A 19321-nucleotide genomic window follows, 5' to 3' on the forward strand; every position below is an offset into this window, starting at 1 on the left:
GTGGAGACTAGAGGGGGGAGCAGTCTCAATCAGTCCAACTTGTTCAGGTGAATAGCCCACTAAGGAAAATTAGCTCTTAGGCAGGAACTTGTATCATCTTATGGGTAAATGTCTGCGTCTATGTGTGAGCGCGTCAATGCTTGCAGACTTATCAGTGCTAATAATATAATAATAATAATTCCATGGGGACAGACAAGTAGATGTCATGGGAATTCAGGACGCATAGACAGGGAGAAGGAGGAGCCGGTTCAGAAGAGCAGGTACAGCAGGCGGACGACTTTTACACCTCACACAACACCTATATCAACAGACGACGGGACCTCCCAATGATGAAGGAGAGCGGAGACAGCCATAGCTTGTTCAAAGGGACAGCTGACTAGAGTGTATGACGACAACAGGCGAGTACCCACAATAGAACCAATAGATGTAATGCAGGAATTGAGGGCGAGAGAGGGGACAGACAAGTGAGACTGACCAGAAGGACACACGAGGAGGAGGCAGCATTCACAAAGATGCCCTTATTAGAGAGAGGAGGAGTGCAACCCTAATATGTGCCATGGAAGCACACCAACAAGGAGAATGTGAAGTGTAGGTTACCATTGTTGAGTGCGGGGGCTGAGAAGTGGATTTATGAGATGGAGAAAATGACAGCCGACCATAGGCTAGCAGTGGGTAACATAAAGAGACTGTTAGTATTAATATTACGAGACGCAGCTGATGATTTATGGATCAGGGCAGGGTTCCCAGGGGTGATGACACAAAACACAGCCCATTATGGACTGCTATTTGCAAACTGCAGGGTGTCAGTATGGCAAGCACTGAGGACACAATACCCAGACACGTCAGACATCGGGCCATTATGTCACGCAAAATGAGGGAAGATGAAGACTCTGTGCAGTACCTTCAGGAGATTCAAGAGCTTTGGCGCTGTGAAACTCGAGAGCCTTGGGACAAAACAGTAGCGATATTCTACCACATACTAGTGCAGGGGCTACCAGAGCAAGTTCAGAATAGTTTAAGGAAATTAGTAGGGATGGAAATGAAAGGATGGTCAGAGATACAGTGCATCATTGTAGATTAGGGCAAGAGAAGGTTAAGCAAAAAGCAGAATACAGGAAGGCAGATGAAGTAAAACTAGTGCAGACAAAGCTATCAAAGTATGCAATGGGATGGGCAGTTATAACCAGCCCACAGGTACAGCAGCAGCCGCAGCAACAACCACAGTTCACGCCTCCCCTGCGAGGAGGGTTTATGGGGTGGGGTGGACCACAGCAAGGGTTCAGAGGAAGGGGGGTGCCAACAGAGAGGGCATGGCTTTGGGCTTTGGGCCTCAGATGCATCATAACCCATTGAGGTTTCCAGGTGGGTCTTAGGGATATGGGCAACAGATATAGCAGAACCCAGGGCAGGGGAGGTAGCCAGCACAGTGCTGGACCTGTGGGCAAATGGGCAAATAGGACACATCTCAAGAGTATGTCGGTTCAGAGGGATGCAATAGAATTGGGGAGGGCATGATCAGCAGCTATAACAAGGGGATCAGGACGACTATTATCCACTGGACCAACAACAGCAAGGACAGATACAGGGCACATATCAGCAGATGCAACAAGCACAGATATAAATACCACAACCACAAATGCAGATACCACAGATGCCAGCAGCGGTATCACAGTATTTACAAGCACCACATATTTGAGGGAACACACAGCAACTAGCATAGATACAGCACAATGACACAGCAGCACACATGGACACAGTGGCGACAGTTCCTGTCAGACAACTGGGAGCAGTTACTATGGTAGGGCACAACCCCTTTACTGGGAATGAGTTGTGCATATACCCTCAATAGGACAGCCCACAGACGAACTTGATGTGTCCCATCTTGTCGATCATACCCAACCCTACGGAGGAACCTCGCATAGGGGTGGCGATAGGTGACAAAACGTTTTCCTTTCTTGTTGACACAGGGCGAATAGTGCATTCATTAGGGAAGGAGCATTTACGTTGTCATTGATGCCATAAACACTCAAGTATTCACTGGGGCTCGTGAAGTGGTTCATTTTACAGACAATATCTCACTTTCTATAGGAGATCACAATCCATCACTGCCTCTGCTTTACTCTTGACAGACACCTGTAAACATGCTGAGATGAGACATTATGAGCAGACTAAACATGACCATTTCATTCACCAACAAGGGTATAGTGTGCTCTACACCAGGCATACACATGCTAAATGTAAGACAGATTGTTCAAGCATATTGTGGAAGCACAGTACAGAGGGGAGGGCCAGTAGATGCAGAATTCTTCCAGTACAGGACGGGAATTGCAATTGCATGGCTTCCAGGTATTGCGGGGAAAGTGTGGCGAGTACCTAACGAGTACCTATTCAGACCTGAGTTACCATTGGACGAGCCAGAGGGAACAATAGCGCCCATAGAAATAGAGGCAGTTGTGGCAAGATAGGATTGGATTGCAGTGCATGCGATGGATGACGCAGGGCGAGCATGGAGAGCAATAATTGCAGTTGCAGAAGGGTGCAGACTGACCACAGTGACAGACGACAAACTATTCAAGGAAGAGAGACAGGAACTAGAGATAGTGTTTGAGATGAATGTAACCTATTGGTTACAGATACACTGCAGAGAAGTGCCACAGAGAATGGCGATGGTGCTGGAGGCACCTCCCTCATTCTTGGAGGAGGACATGGCTAAGGTAGCCGGCAGTATGTGGACCACAAGTCCCTATGCCGTGGGTTGCAAAAAGAGCATAGGGGGAGCGAAGATTAAACTGAAGCCAGGAGCAATTTTACCCAGAGTAAAGCAGTATCCCCTAATCAAGGAGGCAGATGAGGTCATTTACGAGATAATCAGGGCTGTGATTGAGAAAGGCATTCTTGTACCATCATAATCCTCATTTAACACTGCGGTGTATCCTGTGCGCAAGGCTAAGGGAGGGCCATGGCATTTCATACAGGACCTAAGGCCTCTCAACCATATTGTAGAAGCAGAGTGCCCTTTAGCTGCAAATCCAGTGATGTTTTTGTGCAGCATTCTGGCAGAAGCTGCCTGTTTCAGGGTCATTGACTTGAACAATGCGTTCTTTTCTGTACCACTTCATCCAGACTCACAAGACTTGAACAGCTTTATAGCTTTATGCATAGAAACCCGAAGTGGAAACATACTCTGCTCCCACAGGAGTACTGCGAGTCACCATTTATTTTTAATAGAGTGATACAGATGGACCTGAGCAACATACAGACAGAAAGCACTATTTTACAGTATGTAGACGAGATTTTGATTTGCAGTGAGACAGAAGATCAGTGTAGAAAGGACTCTGTGCACATGCTGACTGTTCTAGCTGACAAGGGATACAAGGTGCACAAGGCAAAGTTACAGTACTGTCAGAAGTAGGTGCTATACCTTGGACAGACAATATCACGAAATGACCAACAGGTTACACCACAGAGAGCAGAGAAAATATGCAAAACACCTCAACCCACGACAGTGAGCAAAATGCAACAGTTCTTGGGGTTATGCAATTATTGCAGAGCATGGGTCTTCGACTACAGCACATACTCAAGGCCTCTATTGTGCGCCCTGAAAGAGAGACAGAAGGGAACAAAGACACTGACATGGACCACAGAGATGACTGAGGCTTTTGAGGAGCTGAAGGAAGCAATAGGCACAGCCCAGTGTTAGGGATCCCAGAATACAAAAAGGAGTTCTTCTTGTTCTCACACACTGATGGTTCAGTGATGAAGGTAGTACTGACACAGAGAACACGCATGGGCCACAAGTCAATAGCTTTCTACAGTGAGCAACTGGACCCAGTAATGAGAGGACATTATCTGTGCGAACAAGCTTTGGCAGCTGCCACCTTCATAGTGGAGAAGTCAGCAGCATTAATGATGGGGTTCACCACCATTCTTTACGCAGACCACGCCATCTTTGCGATACTGCAGAAGACAAAGAGCACACTGACAACACAGAGAGCATCAGGATATCAGGTGATACTATTGAATGCAGGCTTGAAGATAGTAAGATGCAAGACTGTTAACCCAGCAACATTCTTGGCAGATGTGCTACAAGTAGGAGACTATACACATGACTGCACAAATACCATAGAGATGTTCAGTGAGACATGCAAGATAAAGAAGGGCACACTTTAGGGAGGAAACATGCTCTACCTTGATGGTTCTTCAACAATTGATCAAACTGATGGGGTCAGACATACTGGGACTTCAGTGTTGAAACTGAAGAAGGCCGGCACGAGGGAGGTGGTTGCAAGTATGTGCTACCATCCCATTATTCAGCACAAGCAGCAGAACTACCGGCCCTCATATTAGTACTGGAAAGCAGCGTAGAGAAGGAAGTGACAATCTCTTCTGACTCTGCCTACATGACGTCCACAGTGCACTCAGGATTAGCACGTTGGCTTAGTAGAGGGTTCAGAAGAGCAGACGGGACCCCAGTGCAGCATGCACTTTTTCTGGGCAGATTTATTGAGGTAATTGCTTATTCAACAAAGGTAGTAATAGTGAAGTGCCAAGCCCACACAAAAGGGGAATACGCTATCTCAAGAGGAAATGAGGCAGCAGACTTTGAGGCAAAATGTGCAGCATATTTTGTGGAATTGTGGAAACTGAGAGAAAGACAAAAGGCACAAGCAGGGAAGAGAACTATGCTACTCAAGGAGGGTTACAATGTATTACCAGCGACACAGATTAGGTAACTGCAGGGACCTGCACCCAAGGAGGAGAATAAGCTATGGGTGAGGAGAGGGTGCACAATGTCTCCAACAGACGTCTTATAGCGACAGAAGAACACAGGAAAAGTGGTCATGCTGCTAGCATTATTAAAGACAGCATTAGCACCATTGCACTATCCAGCACACATGGGGAAGGAGGTCATTGCTACACGCATTGGAGAAACATGGTTCTGTCCCAATTCAAATGAACATGTGGCCAGGTTTGTGAGTAACTGCTTGACGTGTCAACATTTTACAGCAGGACATACTTTTAGAGTTGTGAGAGGAGCCGTACCAAAACCAGTAGGCCCATTTCTGCATTTACACGTCGATTACGTGACGTGGATATGATCCAAGTCTGCCAAGGATATTCCTACATGATAGTGGTTGTCAGGTGGAACGACTGTGTCAGGTGGACGAGTGTTAGGAAACACTGTGGCATTCCGACTCAACTTGCTCAACATGCTGCCATCAGCTTATTCCGTGGTTTTCCTGCATGCTCCCCTTTCTGACATTCTGCAACGTCTCTGGCAAAACGGGTGTTTGTCACTGCCAGGACCCGTTTTACTGAGCGCTGCAGGTTGCCTTGGTGACTGGGATGGCATCAGCAGCTTCCTAGTCATGTGCAACGCCACTCTAGAACAAGTGACCAAGTCCTTTTAAAAAACACAGGACAGTACCGAGGCGCTCCTGATTTTGAGCTGTGTACATATTTTGCATTTGTATTTCTGCCGACATTGACCCTTGCATTGTCCCACGGAATTCACTGGAATTTCCTTGTCTGTCAAGCCCCTGTTTTGCTGTTCAATCTCGGTTACGTTACAGGACTGCTCTTTCTCTTGCCCTTTGTTTCTGGTTTTTTGACCCGTTCATTTCATTGGATTTGTCATTGGCTGCTCCTTTTCCACTTTGTCGTTATCGGATTGTGCTTCTATCCAAAAGCTTCAGCCCTGTTTTCTTGCTGCCTCCCTAATCTCCTTCCCTTATGACCTGCTACTGTGCTCTGTTCTTTGAACACATCTGAAAACAACAATGCACGCCCGAACTACAGAAAGTACAGTCTTAGGATATTGGATCTCCCTGGATTTGCACAACTGGCCTGTGAGTGCTACAGGTGTTCTTCTTCATCCATCCCCGCCCACATCCACGCTTACCAGACTCCCTCGAATCCTCTGGTCCCAGTTGCACTTACCTTCTTTAGGCATCCTCGTGCCTTCGTGTCCGGTGGCATTTGGGACTAGAGACTCACCACCTTAGGAGCAGGCGTCCTTGTGCCGTCGGGTCTGGTGGCAAATTGGAACTAGAGACCTGTCACCTCAGTGTTATGCATTCTCTGTCGTCGGGTTAGCATATTCCTGGTGACCAGAGGTACCTACAGTCTACGCCCAGTCCAGTGGTAAGTCCTTCATAGCTACCTTTTGCTCTATCTCAAGAAGCATTCTTTCCTGGTACTTTCATGATCTGTGGTTTATGTTGTTTCTGTATTTCCAGGGGAATTGGCTTTCTGGTTTCAACAACTGTATGTTCCTTAGTCCAATTACTCCACTAACGCAGGTTAGTCCTTTCCCATAGCGGATATTACTGGGAAATGTATTCATTGTGGTTGGTGGTAGCTGCCCCTTCTGTTCCCCAGGACTTTCGCCAATTGCACCACTACAACCGACTTCAAGGCAACAGGCAACCATCCTTGTGCAGTTCACAACTACTCCTGGTCTCCATCTTCTGGTTAATACATTACTTGGTGTGTTCTGGTTCTTCCTCACCCAAGGACTGTATTACCTTGAGGATATCCACAGCTACACTGCGAGTTCAAGGCCGTCCGGAATCCTTACAACGAGAGACCACTGCTGGTAAGGTAAGGTGAGGTAAGCGCAGTGTTGACACAGACATGAAGGTGGTAGACATGTATCTCACTGACACTGCTCGAGTGTCTATCAACATGTGGTACAACCACATGACAAAAGTAGGTAAGGAAACCACTGGGGGGAGCTGTTATTTCTGCTCTTTAATCCCTTACACAATGAGTACCTCTAGAATGTTCATAGTAACTGAAATATCAGCAACAAGAGCTCAATGCCTGATGGATCTCTCAATGGTGAAAACATGAGGAAGATTTCAGGGGAAATCAGCAACATTGATATGGATGTCCAAAGGAACATTCCTGTATGAAGATAACTACATAAAGACATTAGACATGATGACCAATTATTGGCAGCTAGACGTAGCTATACAGTACGTGACTGACGGACCTGAGAAGGGAGAAACAAAGACTATCACATTGAAGGAACTGCCATTTCCCTGGACAAGAGTGAGGGAGATAGGACGAGAGCCTGGTTGCTGGGAAAAGCCAGAGATACTAGTGTATGGACGAGTGTGCAATAATGATGGATGCGCAAGATGGAGTAGTGGGAAGCAAAGCACTGACACTAGCACAGTGCAGGAAGAAAATGACAAGTGCCTAAAGAAATGGGACGTGAGTGCAAAGTTACTGACATGGGTGGAAAATTATGCGTGCCCGATGCTGATAATCCCTCTGAAGACACCAGGCCTGTGCTATGAGAACAATGGCGAGGTTGAAGTTGGCAACAACGTTGAATGCAAAACAATTGAACAACTCGCAGCTATGAAGGCGGGAACAGCAGTACTGGGCTTGCAGATCGAAGAATCTGCCACCTTAGCGGGGAGGAGTTGATCACGGTCTGTGGCTCTTCGTCCACGCTGGGGTAAATTCACACCTCATCTCAGGGCTGGTTGAGGGAGTATGTTTGGCTGAGGGGATATCTCTTGAAATACTTGTTAATCATGGGACCACTGGGAACTGGTCCGAAATAGAATGTGAGATTGCTGTGCATCCTGGGCTTCTTCGTATCATGAATTTCATAGGAGGGGCGGGGGGTGATAGGCTTCTGCATCCCTCTTCACATCTTACACACCTTCCCACACGGCGCCACAGCTACGGTAAAGATGCAGACAACGGGGTGTCTTCAAACATGTCTTTATCACCCCTCTGTCTAACTCAACTTCCCCTGTGTCATGATGTCCAGTCCCTCCCTGCTCCCCAGGTACCACCCCCTCCCACCACTAGACTGCATATCCCGATGTCACAGATGATATATTGTTGGTGGTCGCCATGCAGAGCCCTGGTGCCCATCAGTATCCAGACGTCATCGAAAGCTTCAGCACCGCGCTGTTCCCTGAGGTGTCCTTGTTCCCTTTTGCTTCATAGCTGCTATAGGTTAATTGACACTTTAGCTCTCGGTTTAAAGCGATAACAAAATACATTATTGGCAACATTTTCTCGGAAAAATGCAGCCATTAACGTCAAAAGCTTTTATAAATATGATGCAGGGCGGTGACTTGAGCTTTGTGACGCAGGGAGACTAACATCGTAAATGAAACATGCTGTCGAAATATACCTTTTCAATTAAGAATACATGTCCTTTTTCCTTCTGTTTGCATTGTTCGAAAACTACGATAATGAAGTGGGATGCATGCTGCGAGCTTCGCTGCAGTGAAAGCCTTTGGAACGCGAGCGAGTTTCTCTGGAAATTAAGCTGCCGTGCACTAGTTCCGGAGTAATTCTGAAACTGGCCATGGAGTACCTTAGTACCCTCTCGAATGGGTCTGGGTAAAATGTTAATTTCATACCCTGTTGTATTTCCTCAAAAGCATATAAATATTTCTCCTTCATTAAGGGGTGAATGTTGTAAAACATTCTTGGCAATACTAAAATCCTGAGTGCAATATTGAACCGTAACCTTTTGGTATTTGTATGCAAATGCGCGGACATACACGCTTTGCATTGAGAAGTTAAGATTCTCGGGTATGGTCATATCATAAATAAATGCTAATAAAATTATCACAAATTCTGAGAAACAGACTTCAGTTAAAGTTGTAGTTATAGTTACAACGCAAAACCTAACAAGAGTCAATAGGTCTGGAAAATCCAGATTTTCTTTGTCTTGCTGTGCAAGCAGGGCCATCACGACGAAAGGCCACGGTGGTGGGGGTGGAGATGGAGGGGGGCCTCAAACTGCTTCAGGCCTCGCTCTCTCAGGAGCTTCTTTTGTCAGCCACGTGGTCGTGAAGTGGTGAGAAGTGGTCTATGGTGGACCGTGGCGGCCGGACGGGGGCGGACTACCCTAAAGAAGGTCAACCTTGGACACTCCACGTCAGAGAAAACGACTGGTAAGTGACAGTTTGACTGGACAAGTGAGAAGCGGGTCAGTGTCTCTGAATATTCTCCGCCAGCAGATACAGTGGTGGATTGTCTCAATCTGTCTGTGCCTCTCTAGTGCAGCCTGCTTGAGGGGATACATCACTTTATTCGGCAGCGCGTGATAATCTGAAGCAAGCTTCTGCACAGGGGTGGACTGGAACTCTGGGGGTTTCCCAGTAGGCCTCTGTATTCTGGCCCTCTTTTTTGTGGCATTTTTTCCAAATGTTCTCATATGATATGATATGATAAGGCATTTATAACGCACCTATACACAAGTGTTTCAAGGCGCTACGAGGCAAGGGAGGGGGAAACAGAGGGAAGACAGACAACAATCCTACTAGGCAGGTGTCATTCAGATCTCACAAGTGCATTGGAAGGGGGAAGGTGGAAGTGCAGGGTGGGAGGGGAGAGTGCAGTACATGGGATAATAGAATAAATAACAATCAGTAAAATTAAGGCCAGCAGGTGGCAAGTGCAAGGGTAAGTGCAGCCATCAGGTGTCAAGTGCTGGTAGTGGGGTTGTAGGGATACAGAAAACAGACCCAAAGTGCGGGGGTTGGCAGGAAGGCAGTGCATGTATGGACTGGCGGAAGAGGCGACATGGGCCCGAGATCAGAGGGTGGCCAGGTAACCAGTGCAGTTTCAGTTTCAGCCAGGAAGTCAGCGGGGGAGAGGAGGAGAAAAAGCAATCAGAGATGATTCTCCTCAAGTTTCAGGGAGGCAGGGAGGCTGTTCCAGAGGAAGGCCCCAGTTGAAGAAAGAGATCTACCACCAATTTGTTGTTTAGAGAAGCGACTGACCCCTAGGGAGTTGGAGGCGGATGAGCGAAGAGCTCGAGAAGGAAGATATTTCGGAAGAGAGAGTTGAAGGTATTGGAGCCCCAGAAGGCCATGTGGACAATGCAGAGGGGTTTGAACTTAATCCTCGCAGCCACTGGGAGCCAGTGCAGAGATTTCAGTCCTGGATAGATACAATCCCTTGACTTGAGGCCAAGGACAAGTCTTGCAGTCCTGTTCTGGATGAGTTGCAGAGGACGGAGAGTAGAAGCAGGCAGATTTAGAATGAGGCTGTTACAATAGTGCAGCCTAGGAAAAGGGTTGGGTTTGCTGAAAATGTGTACTATGGGGCCACTTTGAAAATTATTTCCAGAGCCTCTTTTAGTTCCCAATGTACCCCTGCGTCTGCAAGCATAGACATCTAAGCCTGGTAATAAATTGGACTCTACATTAATATTTACATTTGGTGTCTATGAACCACGGGACTATAGTACTCTATTAAGGGAGTCCCTGTATCCGTGGGGGGCGGGAGGGAGAGGGGCTGCTTCTCTACAGAAATGCCACCCAGAAGGGATTACAATCTGCACAGAAAAAAAAAAAAACTGGCAACCAACTTAAATTAATATCTGCTAGGCAAAAGGCAACGTCGGCCGCTTTGGAGAATGAAACTGCCTTAACAGATGAAGCCTTGGCTGTAATTGTACCGGTGCATCAAGAACTGTCTAAAATCATCACGTTTCTTAAGGCACCCCCAAGGAAAGAGTCCCTGGATCTTATTGTACCAGTGGCTCTAGAACAGGATATTCAATCTAGGCCCGGTAATGCCTCTGCAGAGATTGAGAATAGTAAATCACTACTCAATCTCTGTTTATACTTGTAGACTGAAGTGCAACTCCTGCCATGCTCTTATAGTCCTGGTGCTTCTTTGGATCCCAGTCCAAAGGTTAATGTGATCAATGAGATTACGGTGGTGGCTACCAGCAGTCAAAGACTTTCATGTTCGCCAAGACTGGTGGGTCTAAAAGAAGCACCAGTAAGTGAAGCAACTAGCCAGAGTCTACTTGGGGACGTGCAAGAAGAATATAATGGCTCACTTGTAGGGAATTAGAATGAAGGGCAATCGGTGCAGAATGGAGCCATTCATTTTGCCCTAAAACTGTAGCTCAAATGTTGTAATTTCATCTCCAGTGAAATGCAAAAACAAACCCATCACCTGGAGAAGATGAGGCTGAAAGTTTCCATCAATAAAGCTGCTATTAAATCATCTGCCGCGATGATATTTGCTTTGGCGCTTTGGCGTAAGGCACTTAATAAATACATTAATAAATAAATACATTAATAAATAAATAAATAAATACAAATATTAAAACCAGCAAGATCGTGCCCTAAGGTTACTCCTATTACTGCCCCTGCATCGACTGGAATGGCTGGGAATACTGCAATTCCTTTAATACCCATGGAATCTACCTTTGTTGAAGTTTCCAGGAGTTTGGAAGGTCATGAAGCAGTTTCGGAGCCGAATTATGATGTGTTCTTATCTAGAAAAGAAAGGCGTAGGTTACAGCGGCTAGGTAAGGAACCCAGGTTGAGAAGGTTTCCTCTGATTCCATAAACATGAGTGCAACTCGTTAGACAGAGCTAGCCCTATATTTAAGGCTGGACCTCTTTAAAGAAGGCACAAAAAATGGCAGCTAAAAAGTAAAGACGCAATAAAAATAAGGAAGGTGTATTATCTTCGTGGCTGATGAATCGCCAAGCCTCATAAGGAAATAGTATTGCAATCCAGGAAAAAGTAGTGCAGTCCCTACAGAACAATGAGTCCTATGTTTCCAATTTGACTGAAGTTGACTTGGTGGAAATATTGCCTCAGGAGGAGGCTCAGGAGGGGGTATTGTCAACAGATGTTGCTATTCTACCTACTGTTAGTCAAAAGTCCTAGACCCAGCATATGCATACGATTTCTCTCTGTCTACTCCCTTCACGATCTTTAGACTTTGTGACAATCCCCATTTGCCAATAAATCGGTATGTTACATTGGATCTTTTAGCCATGTACACCTGATTTGGGCTTTGTTGAGCAACTCAAGGGCATTTGATCTACTGTATCCAGAGTCCAAGGCAAGGATTCCGAAATTTCAGCCCTGGTTCACAGAAATTCCCCATCTCTTTTAAAATAGGCTTATGATATAGATCAGTTTGTTATTAAAAGGGGTAATGAACAGGCACAGCCTACCCCTCGTGGTACATCGGGCACATCTAAAATCATTTTTAAATGTGGTATGGTTTATCAGTCTGCCAAAATCTCTATACCTACTATCGCAAAGAAGAATATAGCCAAATCCCATTGGGATTAGCTACTTCCTTTTCTGCCTGTTCCCAGCCAGCATTCCTAAAATGCAATTTACCATCTGGTCCTGGAGCACACAGGGTCATCATCATCATCATCATCATCATCGATTGGAAGAGGGGGTTTCTAGACCACAGTTTAATGAATGTGATATCATTCTGTTCCAGGAGACATGGCTGACTGCATAGGTTGTTTTGGATGGATATACCTTTTGTTTTTTAATTGGAGAGAGAACAGAAAGGGGAATAAGGGCTGCCCATTTGGAAGTCTATTGACCTTATGTGCTAACACTCTTGTGGGAAGGGCAATTGATATCTCCACCGATAATCCAAACGTCTTATTGATTGACGCTGAGTTTCATAATGACCCTCATATGGTGGTGCTAATCCTTTATGATCCCCAGGAAGCGATTCAAATAGTGATCTATGAATACATGTCAAAGGGGAAAGTTGGGCACCACTGAATAAACTGAGTAATGACAATACAAATAATTTCAGTGTCTGCTATGCAGATAGATGAATACATCACTGAGATAATGATTAATTGGCTAAAGCACCTTACTGTTGGTGGGGATTTCAATTCTCCTTGTATTGATTATCCTCTAGATGAAAAAGGAGAGGGCAGATCTCAGGTCAAGGAAAAGAAGCACTGTAAATCTACAGGAACAGCACGGTTGTGGTCTGCCCTCTGTTTGGATCTGGGGCTGCACATGTTTAATGGGGACATTAAGGGTGATATCCAGGCTGCCTCGACTTGAAATAATGGATCCCTTAGATCGACTATTGACTATTTCTATGAGAGTATGGATCTGTATAATAACCCTCATAGTATGTCTGTGCTTTTTTTTCAGAGTTTAGCGACCATGCCTTGCTGAAGATTAAGATCAATAATCATTCCATGAAATTCTAAGGTCAAGACAGGGTTGGAGAGATTGATGTGAACATGAACAGAACAGAACTGGGTGGTCGGATAGAAATATAGAGTCAGTTACAAGGTATATGAGAGGTTTGGAAGAAGTACTTTGACACCCTGAAACAATTTGTAGAGTGGATCAGTTCGAGCACAACCGATTTCCTGTCTAGAGGACAAGGAACCTTGTCAAGGTCAAGGAATGCATTTGGTCATCAATATGACAAAGGCATCACCCAGAAAAGAAATAAGAGAGGTAAACAATTGGCGCAATAATAATGTGGTGAAATTTGATCAAATTAGGAAGCTTAAGAATAAGTATGGCCCCTGGTTAAAATAGCATTGCCTGTCATTGTCAAGTCCGCCGCACATCGTGCCTTAGGATCACTTTGCTGTTGTCGGCTGGCACCTCTATCCATGCTTGTGTTTTCACCAAGGAAGAAGGCAGACAGTGTCACGGCAGCAGGTCTGGCAGCGGCAGCCTGTTGTGGGTGCTACTGTGTCCTCCATGTTTGTTGGGGCACATCGGGGCGGTAGCCATGCCCCCTTCCAACGCTCCTCATTCCCAGCCTGGCTTACTGGTTGCCATGGTGACGCACACACATGCTGCCTTCTGGGAAGTCACAAATACCAGCTTCCACTGTTAGCAGCGGGTCCCAACGCTCCGGTAGTCCCTGCCCTGTGCCCTGACTCCTGTTGTTGCTCTTTTCCCTTGTATTCCCTGTTTTGCCTTTCTAACTTGCCTTCTTGCCATTTCTGTACTGGACCAGGCCCCTGTCTCCCAGATTTCTTTGTTTCTCCTTCCTTTCCCCTTTTTCCCTTTTTGGCTCTATATGCCTTCCATTCACTCAGGGAACTTCAGGTATGCCTCTCTGTGCTATATTACACGACGGTCGAACAAAATCAACCCCAAAGAACCGAAATTGAGCCTTGTACTTTGTCCACTCTCCCCGTGTCTGATTCCGCTGCTTCCTGCGCATTGCTTGCCAGTGTCCTGCACTTGCCTGTCAGTTCCTGCACTCACCTGCCAGTGTCCTGCAGGTCGTCTGCCAGTGTGCTGCTCTTCAACTACCTGGGTCCATTTTTCACTACTGCTGACTTGGCTACCCTGTCAGTGCATCGCACTGTCCTGGTAGCACATAAATCAGGGGAAGCCAGACTCGTGTTACTGGGAGGTGTCTGAGGGGATTCCTGCGTTCCTACCCACTCAGGGATCTTCAGGTTTGCCTCTCTGTGCTATATTACACAATGGCCGAACAAGATGAACCCCAAGGAAGCGAAATTGAGACCAAAGGTAAACCAAGGAAGAGCGACATAGTCCTTGACATTTCTGCAGGACTAAAGTTTGGAGGGATCTTTACAAAGTCATTCACAATCATGATATGAAGCAGTTTTGCAGGGACGTCATTTCACCAAAATGCCAGGGAGGGCTAGCGGAAGTGACATTACACGACCCTTGACTTCTGAAGACATCACACCCCAAAGTGACATCACGGGAAGTGATGGAACATGACCTTTCACCCCTTGACAAAACAGGAAGCAGCATCACATAGCATTGTTCCTAAGTACACTACAGAAAATATTGTTATGATATCACTGTAATGTGATATACATTTCATACAAGACTGGATCACCATATGTATCGTTAGTTTCAGTGTGTATATGCCCATATTACCAAATTACTGTGAATACAAGCAGATGTCGAGGCTAAATAATATTGAGGTGTTATCATGAAGCACTTACGCTTAAGCCCTTTATATAGAACAAATATACATATAATATCACCCAATAAGTATTGGTACTCATTTATCAACCTCAGAAGGATGAAAGGCTGAGTTGGCCTTGCCGGGATTCGAACGTGCAGATCACACATACACATTGCTGCAGCAAGCGCTAAACCCACTGATCTTTCTTACCGGCTATAGCTATCTTACCAGCTTTAGTAAAATGAGCAATTACATATTCTCAAAGTCAGAAAGCAAATTATGCTTTGCAGTGGGTACATTAAATTGGTAACAGAGATTTAACAACAGGCCAGTTCATCTGAATGTCTGGTGCAAAGTTGGCCACATGTCAAGCCCTCGTGGATCTGCTTTTCAGGCTTCAGAGGTTGGCAAAATACATATTATTGGGAGGGTTCATAACTGTGTATTAAAGAGTTTAGAGCAGCGCAGGGAAAGCAGCGCACTCACACAGCATCCCGTACTCTGGGCACTAGTTTACTTATGCATGCAAACAAGCATCCTGAACAGCATACCGTGGAGACAGGAAAGGTAGACACATTACAACAAAGCATTAATTGTGACACAATGAAATGAAGGGCCACTTTATGTGCTATGGTCAAACATTTCTACACTGTACACAAGCTTTTAGGAACAAGGTTTTTATCAAGTGACTGAGTACACAGAGATGGAATGTCTTGTGATGATCATAACAGCGACAACGGCAGACATTTCTTTTTTATAAATACAACTTGCAAAAAGCAAAAGACATAGTCCGAAATGGATGCTTATTCTACTCTAACCATTCGTCTTACCATTCTTTAACTCTGTCTTTTGACAGGGACAATTTGGTTGGCATTATAAGAAAACGTAAGAAATCCTGAGCGCCGTGGCCATAGGCATTGCAAACGTTATGCGTGCTAACCCCAAGACCCCAAGGTCTAGGCTGACATTCGGCTATCCCGCTTTAGATGAATCATAGTGACTAATCAAATTCCTGATTCTTGGAGGATAACCCTTTTATTACCTATTTTTAACCACAAAAAAGTCAATGATCCCTCCAACCATAGAATAATATCATTATTAGATGGCCCAAGTAAAGTGTTTGCTAAATATCTCTTACAGGAAATGGATACATAGATTACAGAAAATTGTATTCTTAACTGCTTCCAGACGGGATTTAGAAAAGGTCTCTAAGTAAATTATGATGTATTAAATATTAAATCACTGATTAGACTAGCCCTTTGTAAATCATCCCCACCTCTATCTATATTCTTTGTAGATGTTTCCTCTGAGTTTGATACGATCGAATGCACACTCCTGTGGACCAAACTAGAACAACTGAAGATGCCAAAGGATTTGTTGGTAGATTGTCAATTATTGCATGAAAACAACTCAGCACACGTGAAGTTGAATTGCAATGGGGACCTGTCTGCACCAATCGACATTGCAAGGAGTGTGAAGCAGAGCTGTATTCTGGCTCCTGCCTTGTTCAACTCGTGTATGTCAGATACAGGAGAGTGGCTGACTGATATCCATCCCCATAAAAGGTAATTTAAGGGTACAATACTGGACATATGCCGATGATCTGGACATCTTTGATACTACATCTGTTGGCTTACATAGAAGTGCGGATACAATGCCTCAATACGCCAAACTGAATAATATGGACATTAATTTTGATAAAACGAACGTATTGGCGATGTTACGGGAGATAAGCAAAGTATAGTGACAGCAGGGGGGATTTTTCAGGGTGTACACAACTATTGCTATCTAGGATACAGGGTTGCATCTCTTCATATGAAACCTAGGGGATGAGGAAAGCCAATGCAATATTGCTGTCAATGTGTTTCGTCTAGCACTGGTTTCAGCTTGATTGGGATAGTCACACTTTATCGGCAAAAACGTCTAACAAGTATTTCATATGCATTGCAATGCTCGTTTTGTAATCACTCGCAATGGGCTACTCGGTTGGACGGTCGTATTTGGCGCGGTATCCTGGGTTTGTCTAAAGCCACAGCAGTACAGGCTATAAGAATGGTGCTGGGTTTAAGGTCTCTGAGTACGATTATTTGTTTGAATAGAGGTAATCTATTCATAAAGACAATGTGCCAGGAATCATTTCCTGTTTTGGGGTTGATTAGGGTCAAACTAATTCAGGGAAATAGTGCTTCTCTTTCTGAGTTTAGAGTTAGGAACGAGGATTTCTTGCCAGAGTGTCATGGTGCCCAGTTTGGTTGGATGACTTGGGTTCTTGGTTAGCCTCATTCTAAAGGAAAGTCTTAGAATGGGACTGGGCTTGCTTCTATGACCACATAGGAAGGTTATCCTCATTATCTACCTACTCCAAACTATTTTTCCCCTTTCGAAAAGGCCCAGAAATATATATATATATATATATATATATATATATATATATATATATATATATATATATATATATATATATATCACTTGCCAAGCCCGGAAGCAAGCCGATTGATTACGCTCATGAGGTTAAATAAACTCTCAGTTAAGGAGGTTATAGGGGTATGGTTGCATCTCTCAATTGAAAAATGAGGTTGTCATTTGTCTAAAGAATTGGGAGTGACCGAATCGCCTACACACGTTCTTAAATCTTGTAGATGTGTGATCAAGCATTATGTTAAATCCTATATGCTCTTTGCCGACAATGTACAGGAATTCCTGAAGTATGCGTTTTGGTTGCAGTGCCTCTCTGGATGCAATGTAACCAGGGCTATAGCCCTGATTAAGATATGGCAAGCCTTTGAGTTTGAACTTTCTGGGTTGGATGCAAGGAATTGTTAATTTGTGAATTATGGATGCTTTTATGGTGATTGTACCAGATAATTCAACCTATAGGATGTAAGAGGCGATATACGGATTTTGTCATTGAAGTGATTTGATTGTTTTTAGGATATTTATTGTATATATTTTTAAAAAAAATTTAATTCTGTATTGTGGATATTTGATATTATTTTTGTACAAAGTTCGTAATGAACTATAACACAATAAATACAAATAAAAAAATGGTCAACGACCTTTCCAGAAGAATGCACTCGTTAGGAACCGTAGCAAGGACCTCTGAATGTATCCATTCTTTTTCATGGATGCATTCCACGATATGTGTTAACATGCTGGTGCCATTAGGCTAGTGTCTACAACCCAGCCTTTAACACCTCACATCACCCTCCAGCAGTGACATGGCAGGGTGCAGGATGGCTACAGAGCGAGACTGCAGCACCCACTGTGACCCTTTATCTGGTCTGTTATGCACAGAGATCACCACCTGCCACTGTGCCTCTCTGCAGCTTTCTTGAATGATCTGAACAGCCTGTTTTCGGTGCGATATTTGCCATTATTCCAGCATTTGACAACTGCCATATCCAGTTTCAGGAGAAAGCATGTCCAGGAGGGTTATTTTACAGGTATTTCTTATGAGTTTCATGGCCACCAGATGGGCTGAGTGGCAGAACAGTGGTGTGTACAGGAGTCTGTTGTGGGCGGGGCACTTACAGTTGATGATAACATTAACATAACATATCCATTTATAAATGGGTTTATTCTGATGTTTGTCTTCCGCAAGCCATATGAAGACACATCATCTCCTTGCCAATGTATTCCTAACCCTGCCTCATTCAGCAGCAGACATGCCAGTATGAAATAAGACTCACTCATATTTCAAGGAAGCAAACACTTGCATATGATTTGTATACAGGCATGTATGAAGATGAACATGAGTCATAGAAGACACACGTAAAATGACACTAATTTAAGACTATGGAGTTATTCTGAGCCTATGCTTGGATTTAGTGATGCTAACATTTAGGCATTTATAATAATCCATTATTTATATGGGTATTTCTCCAAACAACTTTGCATAAAGCACTCATATAAAATGAGTATTAACCAGCAACTGAAATCAATACTCATTTGTCTACCTCAGAATGATAAATGGACGAGTAGAGCCTGGACCTGCAGATCATGGATAGATTCCAGCAGTGAGGCAGTAGCATCTCCTGGAGCTGCATTTCCTATTAATATAACACCTACAGCTACAGTAGTTAGCAGCAGGCAAAATATGTCCTAACCCACTAGTAACATGATAATAGCAGTGTTGGAGTTTCTTTTTAAAATGACTAGAGGAAACAGGAGTGGGTAGTCAGTGGGAATCCAAATAAATGTTTCTTTTTTAAGTGAAAAGTTGATTAAACAGCATACTGTGCCACAATTTCATAGTTTGAGTTAAAAGCTGAAGTGTGACATGCGTCCAACAGCACTTTCCAAGTTCATATTGCAGCAGGGCTAAATCAGACCTTCATCCCTCTTAGATCGATAAATTAAGTACTATTACATTTGGCAGTAATAACTCCTATGTACACAGCTCTTGGAAGTAGGAGTCAGACATGAAGCACTATACATAGAAATATGATATAATACCAACTATTCTCCCTAGGTACAGGAGAATCTACGCCACAGAGACATCAAAATGTGGACTATTTCTTCAAACATAAAACAATTCAGTTGACTCTAAATAAAAATCTCTGTGTAGGGGGCATCCAGTCTGAAAGGCCTATACTCACAAATACCACTCTCCATTTT

The sequence above is a fragment of the Ambystoma mexicanum genome, chromosome 6p, assembly GCF_040938575.1.
Source record: "Ambystoma mexicanum isolate Mex_15411 chromosome 6p, UKY_AmexF1_1, whole genome shotgun sequence".
NCBI classification, from domain to species: domain Eukaryota; kingdom Metazoa; phylum Chordata; class Amphibia; order Caudata; family Ambystomatidae; genus Ambystoma; species Ambystoma mexicanum.